Source organism: Ceratotherium simum, chromosome 9, assembly GCF_057802395.1.
Source record: "Ceratotherium simum simum isolate JZ-2026a chromosome 9, ASM5780239v1, whole genome shotgun sequence".
Taxonomy (NCBI): Eukaryota; Metazoa; Chordata; class Mammalia; order Perissodactyla; family Rhinocerotidae; genus Ceratotherium; species Ceratotherium simum.
In genome coordinates this window covers 51336123-51353368 of record NC_141908.1, presented here as the reverse complement: position 1 = coordinate 51353368, position 17246 = coordinate 51336123, and the positions used below count along the sequence as shown (strand labels likewise).

General features: G+C 39.7%; 1 long non-coding RNA gene across 1 annotated transcript; it reads right to left on the bottom strand.

Annotated features, from left to right (window-relative positions):
* Positions 1–3034: 3034 nt before the first annotated feature.
* LOC147916300 (uncharacterized) lies at positions 3035–15809 on the bottom strand. The gene is made up of 2 exons (XR_015553109.1): positions 15627–15809; positions 3035–3457 (listed from the first exon to the last, which is right to left on the bottom strand). It is a non-coding gene; the product is annotated as an uncharacterized LOC147916300 (long non-coding RNA).
* Positions 15810–17246: the final 1437 nt, after the last annotated feature.

The following is a 17246-nucleotide window of genomic DNA, read 5'->3' as shown; positions in this document are numbered from 1 at the left end:
ACAGACGCCTCAAATTCAACATGTCCAAAACTGGCCTGCCATCTTACCCAGCAAGCCTACTCCTCCCCCATTCCCAGCTTCACTGAATGAAACCATCATTCCTTCAGTCATCCAAGCCACAGTCCTGCAAAATCGTCCTGTTCAGATTTTATATCTCCCACATCTATCACTGTTGATTTCATCTCCTAAATATTTTCTGGAGGCAATAGAAAGACATCCGTGGTGCTAACTGGGCAGGCTGCAGCATGTGTGACTCTAGCTAGCATCAGATCCAGGCAGATGGTCTTCATGAGAGAAGTGTGGCAGCAGGAAATGAGAATCCAGCCACAGGGACTAAGAGTGCTAAGGTTCAACCAAGATAGCCCCAGGTTCAGAGAATGACTAGATTAGGGGGAAAGTTAGGTAGTGGTGAGGAAAGCCAGGGGTAGAGACATAAGATGGGGAATATGTTCCTAGAATTGGGATGGCAGGCAGGGACTTAGTCACACATGGCCTAAAAAGAGAATCAGTTGCTAGAACTTGCAAAGTAGAAACTAGATCAGCATTAAGGGTGACTTGAGGCAGGGCCTCAGAGCTGTGGATCCCATAGTCCTTATAGTCCTTATAGTTCCCTGGCCTTGGAGCCAGATTAACCTCAAAGGCTGAAATAGGAATGAAGGAGCAGGTGGTTAGATGGTCCCAACTGTCGGCTTCTAGAACTTTGAGGCCAGAGAGGTCATCATATCAGCTGTCACTGGATGCCATCCATAACTCTCTCACTAGTAGCCCCCTCATCATTTTAACCTACTGCCTAAAAGCTTTTCTCTGAATAGTTGCACTCTTTCAAAAGAACAGTATTTGCGCCATCAATTTGGCTGTTCTCAGGTGTATTATAGATTATGAAAGTTCCTGAGTAAAGACAATGAATTGCAGGGAGGCAGGCCCCCATCTCACTTGGCGCCATTGCATCGCCAGCCCTGAGAACAGTGTCCATGGTGGGCATTCAAGAAATAGTCATTGAATTTTGGATGAATTACAATGTAATTATGGTAGTACTTATGACTTTGGACCTTGCATATTTACAATTCTATAGTTCAGACATCACAAACTATAATCTCGCTTTTCACATTGTAACAAAGTAAACAAGGAAAATTAGGAGTGGTGTCCAACATATTGTTTTCAAGCAGCTCTTTGGCAAAACATTTGGGTTAAAATCAACGAATATACTATTTTAAATTATTTTTTGACATTCAGAAAACTCATAGAAATCATAGAAAAATTACTAGTATACTAGGAAATAGGCAAAGAAAAAGACTGTTTAAAATAGAGTAACTGCAAATTATTAACGTTAATATGTGTGAAAATGTTCGATCTCTGGAGGTGAAGATATGCAAATTTAAACAAGGAAACATAATTCTGTGATTATCAAGTTAGAAACTATTTAAAATTTCTAGGCGTCAATAGGTAGCTATTGTGTCTATCTCAATAAGATAGACACTCTTAGATGCTCTCAGTAAGTGTGTACATTGTTGCAGTCTTTAGGAAATAATTTTTCAGTGCTTGAAAAATGTTTGCATCATTCAACTCTTTGCTCAATCTCTGACAGTCCATCCTCAAAAAATAATTTAAAAAAGATATTTACAAAGATTTTCATGACTTTTTTTATAATTGTGAACAATTAGAAACATTCTGGGTGTCCAACTATAGAGGATAACTGGAGTCAACTGTGGTACGGGCAATATGGTGGAAACCTTTACCATGGCTAAAACTAATGTTTCTGAAGAGTTTGATGATGTGAGAAAACCGCTTGTTATAACGACAAGTGAAAAAAATAAGAATATAAGTTTGTGTGTCAGGTATGATTTCAACTACTTTTAAACCATTATGCAGAGGAAAAAACCAGAAGAAAATCCACCAAAATGTCAACAGTGAGTGCCTCTGGGTAGTGAGACAACAGGACCCAGAAGAGGAGTTGGTAAAGGAGAGTTAGATGGTCCTAGAGGGAAAAGTTTTCATCAAGTGGATGGGGATAGAAACACCCCTCAGGGAGATCCAAACGTTCTCAGAAAGCATGATATCACCTATGTAACAGATATAGGGAATTTGACATCAGAGAATGTGGCATCTTTAGCAGCCTTTGGACAGGTAAGGCTGAGAAAGGCCTCCCTTGTGGGAAGAGCTTGATGCTGAAAGTGTCTGTCAAACTGTGTTCCATGGAACCCCAGAATTCTGTTTAAGTATTTTTAAAAGTCCATAAGCCTCTGATTCAAATTTCTTCAATGTTTACATTACAGTTAAGACTCCAATCATCATTCATTAACCCCAGAGAAATGTTTGTTTTTATCAAAAGTGTGCTCTTTGGTTAACTTTATAACAAGTAAATGTTAAATATTATAAAGCTGAATGTATAAAATAAACCCAAGCTGATAAAATGCTTGTCTTATCTATCTTGCATATTAGGGTTTTAATGACAATTTTATTAGGAAAAAAAAGGTTCTGCTGTTTAAAAACAAAAGTGAAGGGGCTCAGGTCCATAATCCACATCTTGGAGCTGTCCAGCATGCAAATATGGTAAGAACTTGAATCAGGGTCCACGTTACAAATGCTAGTGAGTTTGGATTTTATCTTGATGGCAGTGGAGAACCATTGATGCGTTTCTAAGCAGAGGGGTTACATGTTCTAATTTATATTTTAAGACAAATTTTTGATAGCTGTATAGAAGATGGATGGGTGGGCAAACCAAGAACAGGGGTAGGAAGACCAATTAGTAATTAAGGTGAGAAATGATGAGATGCAAGAAGACAATGCAAGAGCTGGGAATAGATTTGAGAAATATTTACAGGGTAGAATCAGTAAGATTCCAGGGCATGGGACACAGAGTCTTCTGAACAGTATAATAATTTGGTTCAACATTTGTTTAATGAGTTTAGGAACAAAGTGATTTTCTATGAATACAATTTAAATATAGAAACAATTGACTGTAGAAATTCATATACTAATTTGCTTTCATTAACTAAAGCAGAGTCAGTAGGCTAAAAGAGATGGTGCACCCAAATTGGAATAATTCAAGGAGGGTTTATTTACCAAAGGAACTAAAACTTTCCCAGGTATGGGAGGTTATGAAAAAACCACAAGCAATACCGCAGGAACCGTCTTGAACTTCATAGCTGCAGAGCTGTCACCACCTCTGAGGCTTGAAAGATGAGGGGAAGGAGAATAACTGAATCCTGAGAGGAGAGAAAATCCTACGGTGTGCGCTGACTTGAAAGGAGCAGTGACCCAGGAACCCAGACAGCTCAAGGTGATCTCACAGGGAGACAACTAGGGGAATAAGTACTCTGAAGTCACTCTCCCTCTGATCTCCTCCTGGGGCTGCCCATTGGCCAAACTCAACAGAAAGCCAGAAGATCCAGGAGACTATCCATGCAGGTCAGCCTCTTGAGGTAGAAAGCAGTGTGGAGAAGGGTGGAAAGTGCATCTGGAGAGGCAAAGAGAAAGTATCAGATGACAGATATTAAAGGAGTTTTAATTCAGATAATAAAATAAAGTACTCATTTCTGGTAGACAACCTTGCATTATTAAGTTTTGGGTTTCAGCTAACTGCAACTACTGGCTTCAGGTAAACAATAGCTCATCTCAAGGTAGGTACATGTCACAAAACACTCAATGGAAATTAGAACAATGCCTGCAAGGTGTGTGTGTGTGTGTGTGTGTGTGTGTGTGTGTGTATCCACATGTGTTTATTTTTACTAGCTAAGGGCAATATTTTCCAGGTGTGAGAACAATGCAATTTTGCCACTTATATAAGAAATTACATTTGGAAACCTGAGTTAATTGACACCATATTTCTAATTAATTCTAATGATAGTTAGTGTTCTCTATCGGGCTATGGCTCAACGCTGCCCTTTATTTTTATTTTTATTTATTTATTTATTTTTTGAGGAAGATCAGCCCTGAGCTAATATCCATGCTAATCCTCCTCTTTTTGCTGAGGAAGACCGGCTCTGTGCTAACATCTATTGCCAACCCTCCTCCTTTTTTTTTTTTCCCCCAAAGCCCCAGTAGATAGTTCTATGTCATAGTGGCACATCCTTGTAGTTACTGTATGTGGGACACGGCCTCAGCATGGCCAGAGAAGCGGTGCGTTGGTGCGTGCCTGGGATCCGAACCCAGGCCGCCAGTAGTGGAGCACGTGCACTGAACCGCTAAGCCACGGGCCGGCCCACGCTGCACTTTATTTTGAACTGATTGGATACAGAGGAGTGAAGGAGATGGAGGCCTTTAGAATTCATTAAAGACATTGTATTTGATGGGGGTAGATACATAACACTCCTTTTTCTCCACCCAAATGTAGAAGCATTTTAGAGAGAGACAGAGACAAAGTGAGAAAGATGAAAACCAAACATCACCTTCTTATTGGTAAAGCTGTTGGATATTGTGGCATGCTAACATTCACCTCTGAATTAGGCAGCCTTAACCACTCAGTAATTGGTAGCACTGAATAGCACCTGATCTCCTTGGGGGGAGATGGACTTCTATTAAACTCACAGTGGAGAACAGAAAGGAATGCATGTGTGCTTTCTTCAGGCACACAGATGCCAAAGGAAAAAAGAAAGTGGAGAGGAAGGAGGAAGCTGAATATACCTAGTTTTTTTCTCCCAAACTCACAATCAGATCATTTGCTCCTCCTCCTACAGGGAGGAGCAAGGAAAGGGATGGAAAGAGGCCAGGGGTGGTACTCTGGAAGAGATCCCACTACAAGGAAACATAGATGAGGAGAAAGGAGGCTCTTCTCCAGCAGAAGCCGATATCTTGTCTCACTGGATACTGTTAGGGAATATAGGAAGAGAGAAAAAATTGCAACTTAGTTTGGGAAATGTTTGACTTAAGGAGCCAGTGGGCATCAAGACGAACAGTAGGGATGAACAGTAGGCAGTTGAATATATGGATCTGGAGTTCAAGAGAAATGTTGGGCTGGAAATGTAGATTTGAGAGTCATATGCATATAGCTAAATAATAGTTGAAGATGAATATGGATAACAATGCTTTGGATTTAATGTATGTAAAAAAGAGAAGAGAGCTCTATATGGAACCCTAGACAACACCAGCATTCAAAGAACAGGTGGAAGAAGGTGATTATAAAAAGGTAATGGAGAAAGTTAGGTAGGAGAAAAGCCAAGAGAGGGTGGTATTACATAAGCTACAGATTCCAGAAGAAGGAAACCACTACCTACTAAACAAAGCTACTTAAAGTTGTGAGACCATGTTAGACTATACTGTTCATATTTAACTTGGTCAAGGTTACCTTAGTGAACTAGTTTTAAGAGGGACTCAATGACTCATTTGGGATGAGCTAACACAGATAAAGGTATTTAAGTAGAAGAGTTTCTGAGTTCAATTCAAATCAATGGATTTTTATTATGCACGTTTATAAGGTGTGGTGGTTGAAGGGGTAGTGGGGTAGGGAATGCAGAAATAGGAAGACATGGGAATTTTCCCAAAGTTGGAAAGATACTTTGATTTAATTTTCTAGTCTCTCCTCAGACTCTGGAGCCTCTGACAGTATCTGAGTAGGGTATCAGGCAGTAGGGAGTCATTCGAGAGTGTGGCCTGGTCGGCTTTGGTAACAGTGAAATAGGGCCCCAAACTTGGGAAAGATCCAAAAGTCATTCATTGAGATTTTTGATTTAGGCAGGTTTAAAGCATTAATTGGTAAACCATCAGTTAATTGAAAAGATAAATTATCCATTATATCCAATTTCTCAACCAGACCAGTTTACTAAGATATATTGTTTCAAATCATAAATTGTGACTCTGTGTTGGATTCTAGTTAAAGAAAAATCAAAGGAAATGCATATATACAGAGTAAATAGATCATTACACAAACGCTTGAAGCTAAGACCTAACAGAATAACAAGATCCATGCCAAAATACACCTGGGCGGGGGTGTGTGTGTGTGTATTGTAGTTCTTAAAATTATTCTTTGATTGACTTATCTATCTCATAGGATTTCACGGTCAAATAAGAGAAAAAATATGAGAAAAACATTTAAAAAAGCGACTATCACATAGTAAGTATCCCATTAATGTTTTTTTTTTTTTTTAAGGTTTTATTTATTTTATTTTTTCCCCCCAAAGCCCCAGTAGATAGTTGTATGTCATAGCTGCACATCCTTCTAGTTGCCCATTAATGTTTTTTATTGTTATTATGACTTACTACTACTACTACTCTTCCAAGGATACAGGGATAGAGGAAGTATGCATGTAGGTAGAATCTCTCTCCACCTATACTTTCAACAGACGATTTGAGATTTAGAAGCCTTTAGAGCAGTAGTTCCAAAACTTTTCTAACTCAACGGAAAGGCTGATAAAAAATATAACCTCTCCTTGGACAAATTCACCCACACACAAAATATTGCATGAAATTTCGCAAGTGGGATAAAGATCCTTAAAAGCCCTTTTAAGGTAAGTTCTAGACTTCTCAGGGTGGTGGGAAGGGAGCCAGCTACAGTTACTGTAGACAGTGTCTGCAGAGCACTATACTAAATGTGGAGATAGGACACATACACATTTAAAAGAGACTTTAACATAGTCTCATGCAGCCAACATTCAAGGAGTAATAATGTGTGTACAGACCTATGTTGAACATTATGTAAAATGCAAAGAACTGTAAGACAAGGGCCTAGCCATCAGGGTCTCAGATTCTTGTGGTGGAGAAGTACTAGACCAGAGCGATGTTCAAAATCCAGAAGCACAGGGCCAGGAGCCAGCTTGCTGGAAGTGGTGACTGAATAGTTATAGTCATTACTGTAATGCTGATGGTGAATTTAAAACATATTTACTGAGCTGCTGCAGTCGATAAAAGCACCAGATAAGACAGCATTAAGAGACTTAAATGTAGTGGGGGGAAGACATTCCTGAAAAGGTTTAATGACTCAGATCCTGACACAGAGTCCAAAGTCATTAGTAATTAATACCACTTCTGGACCTCAATTATGAAGTTCTCTATAAGAAAACATGTGGCATATAATAGTACACGAGATTACAGTAGTCCCCCTTATCTGGGGGGATACGTTCCAAGACCCCCAGTGGATGCCTGAAACCGCAGATAGTACTGAACCCTATATATACTATGTTTTTTCCTATACATACATACCTATGATAAAGTTTAATTTATAAATTAGGCACAGTAAGAGATTAATGATAATAATAATAAAATAAAATTATAACAATATATTGTAATAAAAGTTGCCATAGATCTTAGCAAACTCAGCATATAATTTTTTTTCTTTCTTTATTAAGTCAAGAACTTTTTACCTTTTCACTTAAAATTTTTTATTTATTTATTTTTCCCCCAAAGCCCCAGTAGATAGTTGTGTGTCACAGCTGCACATCCTTCTAGTTGCCGTATGTGGGACACGGCCTCAGCATGGCCGGAGAAGCAGCGCGTCTGTGCGCACCCGGGATCCGAACCCGGGCAGCCCGCATCAGAGCGCACACACTTAACCGCTAAGCCACAGGGCCGGCCCTACCTTTTCACTTAAAGGAAGCACTTGACAGTTTCTCTTTGGCGTATCCGAATTGCCAGCATCACTACTCTGTACTTTGAGACCATTATTAAAATAATGCTTACTTGAACACAAGCACTGTGATACTGTGACAGTCGATCTGATAACTAAGACAGCTACAAAGTGACTAACGGGCAGTAACGTATCCACCCTGTATACGCTGGACAAAGGGATGATTCATGTCCTGGGCGGGTCGGCAAGAGATTTCATCAGCTACTCAGACCGACTTGCAATTTAAAACTTATGAATTGTTATTTCTGGAATTTTTCATTTAATATTTTCGGGCCATGATTGACCACAGGTAACTGAAACCATGGAAAGTGAAACCGTGGATAAGGGAGTACTACTGTATATATCTGATTTGTTACAGGGAACAAGATATACCTTTTCAATCCTTATGTTTTCAGGCAAGAGAAGTGGCCAGTTATGAGTAGAAACTGCTGAGTGAAAATCCATAGCATGATAGCATGCCAGTTAGATAGGTGTTACCACTAAATAAAAAAAATTAACGGAAATGCAATATTGTACCTGGTATCGTGCTGATTAATAGGACTGTAGCTGTGGCTATAAAGCAATTTGATTAATTCCCAGTTTAATTTGTGGAAACTCCCTCTTCAATGTGAAGCTACACTTAATCAAAAAAAAATTAAGCAGATAGAGTCTCTGCCTTCTAAGTATTCATGCATCTACTCGTTCATTCAACAACTATTTACTGAGCGCACTCTTTGGGAGGCATGGTCATGGGCACTGGGAAACAATGTGAGCAATACTGTCAAGGTCCCTGTACTCATGAACTGTACAGTCCAAATAAATAACAATCAACTGCGATAAATGCTGTGAAGGGACAGACCCTGTGCAGGTAATAACAGACTGAAGATCTTGTAAAATAAGGTGGTCAAGGGAAGGTCTCTGAGGAGTTAGTTCAACAAAGACCTGAACTGTAAGAGGCCAATCTTGAAAGGTAGGCAGGGGAAGAAGAAGGGAGGGGTGGAACTTATCGGCTGCTTGGCATCTGTATTCCTTTCCTATGTTTGAGGACTTCCCACCATGTGAGTCTTGGCAGGAGGCAGGCTTCTCCAAAGCTCATTTACTCACTTTCTTAGCCTTCCTTGCAGTTGGGGTTTGGGCATGTGACCCAGGTTTGGATAGAGTCAACTTCCTAAGGCACTGAATCTGGAGCTAGTGATACCAAGAAGGAGAGCCAAGAATTTCTTTTGGTGGCCATGACGGGGGTAGCAACGTTCGGTTTCTGGAGCAGTGACTCCAGGATTCCTTTGTCTAAGAGAACTTCACATCCAGAGGCCAATGCAACAGAGCCCTCTTCAGACTAGTTCTGGGTATAATTCTTGCCTGAAGTTCTGTTTGTCCAGCTTTGCTTTGTTTCTTTCTGTTCTCCAAACCTGGTGTTCCAGCCTACCTGGAAATTCTGTGAGCCACCCAAAACAGTCCAATATGTTTCTCTTAGGCTTAAATCAGCCAGTCAGTTTCTGGTGATTCCATCTAAGAATCCTGATGGATTTGAAGGGCTGGGTATTGGAGTATATTGCAGCGCTGAAGAACATTGCAGGTACAAGCATGTGCAAAAGCCCTAAGGTGGGAGGGGGTAAGAGAGAGCTTGGAGTGTTTGAGGAACTGAGAAAAAACCAACTGGCATTAGTGAGAAAGGTGGCAAGTGGATAAGATGGGTGCAGCTGGCAAGCCAGGCAAGAGCCAGAGCAAGCAGGTACCCATAGTAGTGGTCAGAAACATGCTTGGTCTAGCCTTTTCTCAGCAAGACTTGACCAGCTATGTGTCCTGATCAGATGTGTCTGTACTAGTGGGAGGACTCTGAGGCAGGGCTGAAGGGTTCTGGTGGGGTGGTAGCCACTCTACTGTGCCAAGGAATTCCAAACCATGATCTACCGAGAAAGCTACGCCTGGGCTTGCCATTTCCAACCCAATGAGATCTCTCTCTCTCTTCTTTGAAGTACCAAGATATGCATCTCCAAAGGCATTTATAGCATTAATTTGGTTAAATGTTTTTGAGTGTTTGTCATATCCTTCACTAGACAGCTAGTTCCCTGTGGGCAGAGTAGGAAAGTGGACATGCTTTGGACAAAAACAGAGCTGGATTTTTTTTTTGTTTGGTCCTATCAATTACAAATTATATGATCTCAGATGAGTTGTTTCACCTCTCTGTACCACAGTTTTCTCATCCGAAAAATGAGGACACTAGTACCTCATTGAAGATTATATACACTGTAAATTACCACACAGTGCCCACAATATAGTAGGCGCTCTAAATCACACACGTGGGCACTCTGTAAATGTTGGTTCCCTTGTTCCTTAGTATTCCATTGAATTGAATAGAATCTTCTGCAGCTAGGAAAACAATATAAAATCCTTGCTTTTTGTACTTACCTTATTGTAAAGTGCTAATTTAAAATAATGTAGATTTTTGGCTTTTCAGTTCAGAATTTGATCATGAAAATTTCCTTTGTCTTAAAAATGTCCTTTTTCTTAAAAGTGCCCCTAAACAGTTATTGCCATTCACTCAGTTCACTCCAGCAAAATTACTGAAAAAAAAAAATCAACATTTTGTTTTCCTTCAAACTTTCCTAGAGAAATGATGTAGGGTATAATTAAAACATTGAATCCGGAACTAGAAGGTAGATTCTGTTATCTTGAGAAGGGGAAGATATTTTTCAAGTCCTGAATGTCTTAACCAAAATATTCCTTTATATAATATTCCCTGGGCTTGAGTCTTTTTCATTTTAAGAACTTGAAATGGTATATGCCCTATAGGTTTGTCATTAATTGACTAAATACGTAACTCAGCTATTAAGATGTTAAAAACTTAAAAACACTGCAAAACAGAAACCCTGGATCCTCCCAAGCCCCCCACTTACTGACTTGCTTATACAACTTCATCTAATTCTAATGAATCAAGAGTCTTAGATTCCGTTTCTTTCCTCCTTGGCCCCTGATTCTTTAACATACATTTCTGATCTCTGTCTGCCTCTGATCTTTTTCTTCTGTTTCCTTGGATTTTGGTGTCATTTTTTTTCGTATCTGGGGCTGTGTAGAGAAAAAAGTTTGCTGTGCGTGGTGTTTCTCTTCAAATGGCAAATGAGAGAAGCAGTCAGGACAGAGGATTCATTTTTCTGTCCTCCTCCAACTACTTTCTGTAAACCACAAGAACTTGCAGCCAGTGAGAAGCCAGACAAGGGATGTCTTGATTTACATAAGGGGGTGTTTAATGCCATTTTTGAAAACCTACGCTCCTCTTTTAAAAAATTCCCTTATTCTTGGCACTGTAGGAGCACTCCCAGCACTGAGAATACCTACACAGCCCTGGGGATTAGCGCCTCGAGTGAAAACATTACCACAACTTCCCGCGGAGGGACGGGAAGAAGCTTTTGTGGCTGCTGCTAAGCACAAATGCGACAAATAATTAACAATTGAAGAATATTCTTATGGGATAATCAGGCCCTTGTAGTCATTTCTTGGCATGTTTGCCTTGGAATTCTAATCACTAACAACAGTTCAGATTCTCAGAGAAAAGATTGTACGCCTGTGAATACCCACAGGCAAGACAACTGGAAATGCTTATTGCAAAGAAAAGCAAAAATACAAGATATATTTGTAGCACGTGAAAGGAATGTGTAGGTGAGCATTGGAATGTTCTTTTTGTACTGGTCTTGAGGTGTAATTGTTTTAGGAGGATTTAACCAAGCCAACTTTGAAAGCATCTTGTCTTCATGTGAAGGATTAATCTCACTCATAGCGAGGAATCAATGCTCAATTCTGCTCTTTGGTGTAAATTTTGTGCCCAAATAAGTACAGTCGCACACCACATAACGTTTCAGTTAAGATGGACCACATGTACGATGGTGGTCCCGTAAGATTATTACCATACAGCCTAGGTGTGTGGTAGGCTATACCATCTAGGTTTGCGTAAGTATACTCTATGATGTTCGAGCAGTGATGAAATCGCCTAATGATGCATTTCTCTGTTGTGTCCCCATCGTTAAGTGTTGCATGACTGTAATTGATTTCCAGATCTCCAAGCCAAACTCTAGTTAATGAAAGAAAATGAAACTGCTAACTCAACAGGCTAGTTCAGAGGGCTAGAATAATTATTCTGTCTTTGTTTAACTGTAGGTTTCAAGCAGCATACAGCAATGGCTCAGAGAGAATGTGCTAGCATCAAGAGATTTGAACATATTTGTTCACATACTTAAAACCCAACCAGGTTAACGTGCATTGTGCCAGATTCTCTCAGTACACAAACTTCTCCAGAGCACTTCAGTAGGCTGGCTAGTTCAGTGCAGGTGTGTGTGTCTGTGTGTCTCTGTGTATTTAACGGTTAATGGGAATGGATGGAGTTAAATCATTTGCTTTCAATTAAAAAGTTTGAGGTCCATTGCTTAAAAAAAATATCTAGGGGCTGGCCCCGTGGCGTAGTGGTTAAGTTCACACACTCCACTTTGGTGGCCCCAGGTTCTTGGGTTCAGATCCCAGGTGTGGACCTACACCACTCATCAAGCCATGCTGTGGTGGTGTCCCACATACAAAGTAGAGGAAGACTGGCACAGATGTTAGCTCAGGGCCAATCTTCCTGAAGCAAAAAGAGGAAGATTGGCAACAGATGTTAGCTCAGGGCCAATCTTCGTCACCAAAAAAAAAAAAAAAAAAAGAATACCTAGGTCATACTTTTAAAAGTGACTGCTATTTTACATGGAATATTCTGCAAAGCAATTGAAACAGAGCATAACAACCCAAATTCCATTTAAATTCACATCTGATGAGTATGTAGGCCTCTCATGAAGAGGCAAACGTCTTTCTTTATTTTCCATATTTTCTAATTCAATTACCAAATCATTGGAATTAGCCCAATGAGGTGTCAAATTTAAGGCATCTTGCATAGTGCCTGGCATCTTGTACAAGTTCAACGAATATTTGTTACTACACTTCCCTGTCTCTGGATTTCCTTTAGCCTTTTAAAATTTTGATACGAACTACACAATTTAAGCTACATAATCTTATTTGATGAAAATGCTAATTGTGTGTGTGTATTCATCTTATCTCCTTGCATCAGTTTCTTATTGCTGCTATAACAAATTGCCACAAACTTAGTGGCTTAGAACATAAATTTATTATTTTACAGTCTTGTAGTTCAAAGATCTGAAATGGGTCTCATCAGGCTAAAACCAAGGCATCGGCAGGGCTGTGTTCCTTTCTGGAAGCTGTAGGCGAGAATCTGTTTTCTTGCCTTTTCCAGTTTCTAGAGACTGCCTGCATTCCTTTATTCATAGCCACCTTCCACCTTCAAAGTTAGCCATAGCCACTTCATATCACATCACTCTGACACCCTGACCTTCTGTCTCCCACTTCCACATTTAAGGACCCTTGTGATTTCATCGAGCCCACTCAACTCATCATCATCATCTCTGTCTTTTAAGGTCAGCTGATTAGCCACCTTAATTCCATCTGCAACCTTAATTTCTGTTTGCCATGCAACATAACATATTCACAAGTTCTGGGTGTTAGGATGTGAACATCTTTGGGAGGCCATTATTCTGCCTACCACACTTCTCAATCAGACTGTAAACTTCTTGTGTGTCTTCTATTTTCTCTGTGTGTCTCATGGCGACAAGAATAGGTCTAACTATGTTTGTGTTTTGGTTGATTCTTGACCTAATAAACGTTCTCAAAGGATGGTTTACAGAGCTTTAGGGGTCTTTGACTTTCAGGTATTATGCAAGTTGCATTAAGATTCAAGTCTGAAAAATATGTAGCTAAGAAAAAACCTCAACAAGTCGTTTCCATTGCCTTTACAAGTTTATAATATAAAAGAAAAAGAAAGAAAAGAAATTTAATGACATTGCTTTGCAAAAACAAGGAAATAAGCCAAGAAAGAAGATAGAAGGTCTGGGAAACAGGGCACGCAATATAGGACAGGGGAGAAGGGAGTTCTCAGCATGTAGCAGGCCTGGCACAACTAAGCCAGATGGGAGCCGGGGAATGTGGGAATCCAGCAGGGAGGTCTGTAAGATGATTCAAATGGAACTTTGAGATTACTTGGTGTGTCTGGATCTACTGGAAAGATATTTACACTTCTTTCAGAGAATTTGAGGATGAATCACAGAAAACTAAGCAAATGAAAATATAAGGCAATCATTGCTAGAGAAAACAAAACATTGTGACATAAACAAAATGTATTTATGGGGCCGGCCTGGTGGCGTAGCGGTTAAGTTTGTGTGCTCCGCTGCAGTGGTCCGGGGTTCGCAGGTTCGGATCCCGGGTGCGCACCAATGCACCGCTTGTCAAGCCATGCTGTGGCAGCAACCCATATAAAGTGGAGGAAGATGGGCACGGATGTTAGCCCAGGGCCGATCTTCCTCAGCAAAAAGGAGGAGGATTGGCATCGAATGTTAGCTCAGGGCTGATCTTCCTCACCAAAAAAAAAAAAAAAGAAAATGTATTTATCATATACTATGTAGCTCAGCTGTGAATAATACTAACAAATGATAATGTAAACATTGAATATTGATTGAATGAAAATCATGTTATGACTACATAGGAGGATGAAGAGGAGATGGGAGGAGAATATGTAAGAGTCAAATTCTCATCTTCCATAGTAGGAAGTCAGATAAAATCTAAAACTGAAAAGTAATCAAGAAGTAGTAGTCTAAGAATATTATTTAGAATGAGGATAAACAGCTAAAAGAGCAGATATATTGGTGGGGAAGTTTGGGGGCAGAGCTCTTGTATAAATTACATATGTACATTAATTAATAAAAATTAAAATTAAGACAAAAATTATCCACATTTTGAAAAATAAAAAATAAAAATGTAGGTATTGTTTACAAAGGCAAAATCCCTATACATGTCCTCTCTCCTTTCTCTTTCTCTCCCTCTCTCTTTTGCCTATGGCAAGTAGCAGCCCACAGGAATTTTTATTCTAACCAAAGTCATATTTGTTTTGTTCTTTCATTCTAAAAGTTGAAAGACTTCAGTATGATTTAGCCAATTAACAAACTTATGCGACAGGCCAGGTAGAGGCCCTCAGGTGGTGCCTGTAGGAAGTGATCAGGAAGAACTGTACTAGGAGTGGCAGGGTATTCAGGAAGAATTTTTAACAGAGATAAGGATAATATTGATAAGGAAACAATCTTGCTTATGTTTCTGTCAAACTGAACTATTCCCAGTTGCCTAAGTGTGCCATGTTTTCTTTCTAGGTGGTTCTTCATATACATTTATGAACCAAGCATAACTAGTCTCACCACTCCTGATGTTACCTTGGATATCAGAAGATGCTGAGTTACTTATGCTTGTACTATTAACCCTTTTACCTTATTTGTGGGGGGCTGTCCATGCTTGATTGGTGGGGTTTTTACTAATTCTGAAAATGACATATCTAGAGGAGATAATTTAGTTCAATTAAGCTGTGGCCAAACCCCTTCCCTCCTTTCTGCTATCTTATTTTTTTCCTCTCTCTTTCTTCCAGTCTAATTAGGATGAGCATACGGTTAGGCAATAATTTAAGGGGCAGTGAGACAAGATTTTAAAAATTAGAACTGTCTCAAGAATTCCAGCAAATATGGTTATCCCAGGTTCTCAACTGTGTAAATTTTTTTTTTCAGTTCCAAGGTTGTTGGGCAAGATTATAGATTTGCAGGTTAGTTTTCTTCTACTTGATTTCTGGGTTAAGAGGCCCTCATCTTCATTCCTATTAAGTTGTGCAGTTTGATTAGTTTGTTCCAGGAAGAGGTGTTTGGAAGCAAGAGGAGCTGGAGCAACCAGCTCAACGAAGAAGCCAAAGAAGGGTAGGATGTTGCTACAACCTGAGGCAAAGCCACAGTGTCTCTCCCTGACCAAACAGTGACAACAGCTCTGTTCTATTACAATTCATTGATTCAGCCAATATTTACTGAGCATCCCAGTGCCTGGCCCTGCTCTAGATGCTGGTTATATAGCTGTGGATACAACGTCATAATTCTGCCTGATTGTGTCTTTCTAGGGTGCAGCCATGCAAATTAAGAAGAATACAATTGAATTTCCCACCCCTAATCAAAATCCAATCCAGAGTTCTTACCTGGCTGCATTTGACCAACAGTTTCATAGGAAAGAGACTTTCCCGTGAAATTTGCAGTGTTCTCAGCTTCTGATCCTTCGGGGGAAATAAGCTTTATTTCTGCAGTAGTTAGTCTTCTTGGAAGTGTTCTTCCACCCCACCACCTCTCAGATAAAGAACTAAATTCCATGAAAAGCCACAGCTACCCCGTAGTAGAAATCAGTCACTAATGATATTATACTTGCACAAATTGAAATGGGGTTAAAAGCTCAGAGTGTGGATTCTTAGCTTTCCTGCTAAGCTGGAGGCTTTTATGGGCTCACTTTAAATTGAGAGGCAGAGTTTAGACCCTTTTGTTACTTAAGAGACTGAGCAAATTAGCAAGTCCAAGGCAAATCTTTTTTGATTACTGAACTATTACAAATGCCTCCTGGCCAAAGAATAACCTCTCTCCCGAGGGAAATGTTCAGCAGGACCTTTTGCTTAAATTCATAAAATCTGTTAAAGTAAATCTCTCACATTTCCATTAAGTCAGTAAATTACTTCCAGGGGAAGAGGATAAAATGCTGGCGATAAAATGGCTAGACTATATTAATGATGGGAGGTGGGGCTGCAAAGGTGGAAGAATTGAAGCTACATTTACGGTGCAGAGAATTTCAGGCTTTTTCACGTGTTGGGCTAAATGTAAATGATGTCACCTTCTCCTCCCCTAGTGAGAGGCAAAGTTATCAGGCCGCAGAGGCTTCACCGAACATGTTGTGTGGCTGACATTAAAATGACTACAAGGTTATTTCTTTCGTATCTATTCCCTTGGAAATTTTTTCAGGATTTTATTGTAGATGGGAAAAATGCATAATGCTACAGGAAACAAAGCCCTAGCTACATTCTTGCTACTGGATTATTGCCATTCTATCTCAATGCTGATTGAAATCCAAGACTTGCTATCGAAGCCTTAATGAGATGCTGGCAAATATCTTTCTGCCCCACTGGAAATGTAATCTTTCTATTGAACATTTTGTCCCAGTAAATTTCATCTGCAGTAGCATTTTGCATTTGAATCAGAGAGGTCAGCGCTTGATAGCAGACCATATGGTGCTGGCTCTGTTCACTTTGGGGAGAAATTGATCCCCGAAGGTGTTTGAAAGTACAGCAGTGAATCATTATATGTAATTAACTCATTGTTTCATCCAGATGATTAAAGTCATAATACCACTGCCCAATTTGTTGTGTTTCTAAAAAATCAGATTTTTCGTATAAAAATGACCTGCCAATTCCCATGTCCACAATGCTTCCCAAACATATAGAATTAGTGTATTATCTCATAATGCATCTTGTATATTTGCATTACGTTTACTTAGGAAAACTCATGCGTGTCATAACAGTTGTCCCTAAAAGGGTCATATTTTTCTACAGCTTTCTCAGTTTTGGGTGAACGAAGAAGTAGTCCATGCTGTGAACTTAGCCTAAAATTTAAAGTTAGAATACTCTGTCCCTTGTCTAACCATTAGCATTTTCTGAGCCTTTCAACAGAGTTAATCACCAAACAAAGTGCTAAATTATACTCTTGTTTGCTAAGGTTGAGACAGCAGAAAAGGGAGCTTCTAGCTAGTGGTCTTTTATACAGATTAGAAGAATAACAAC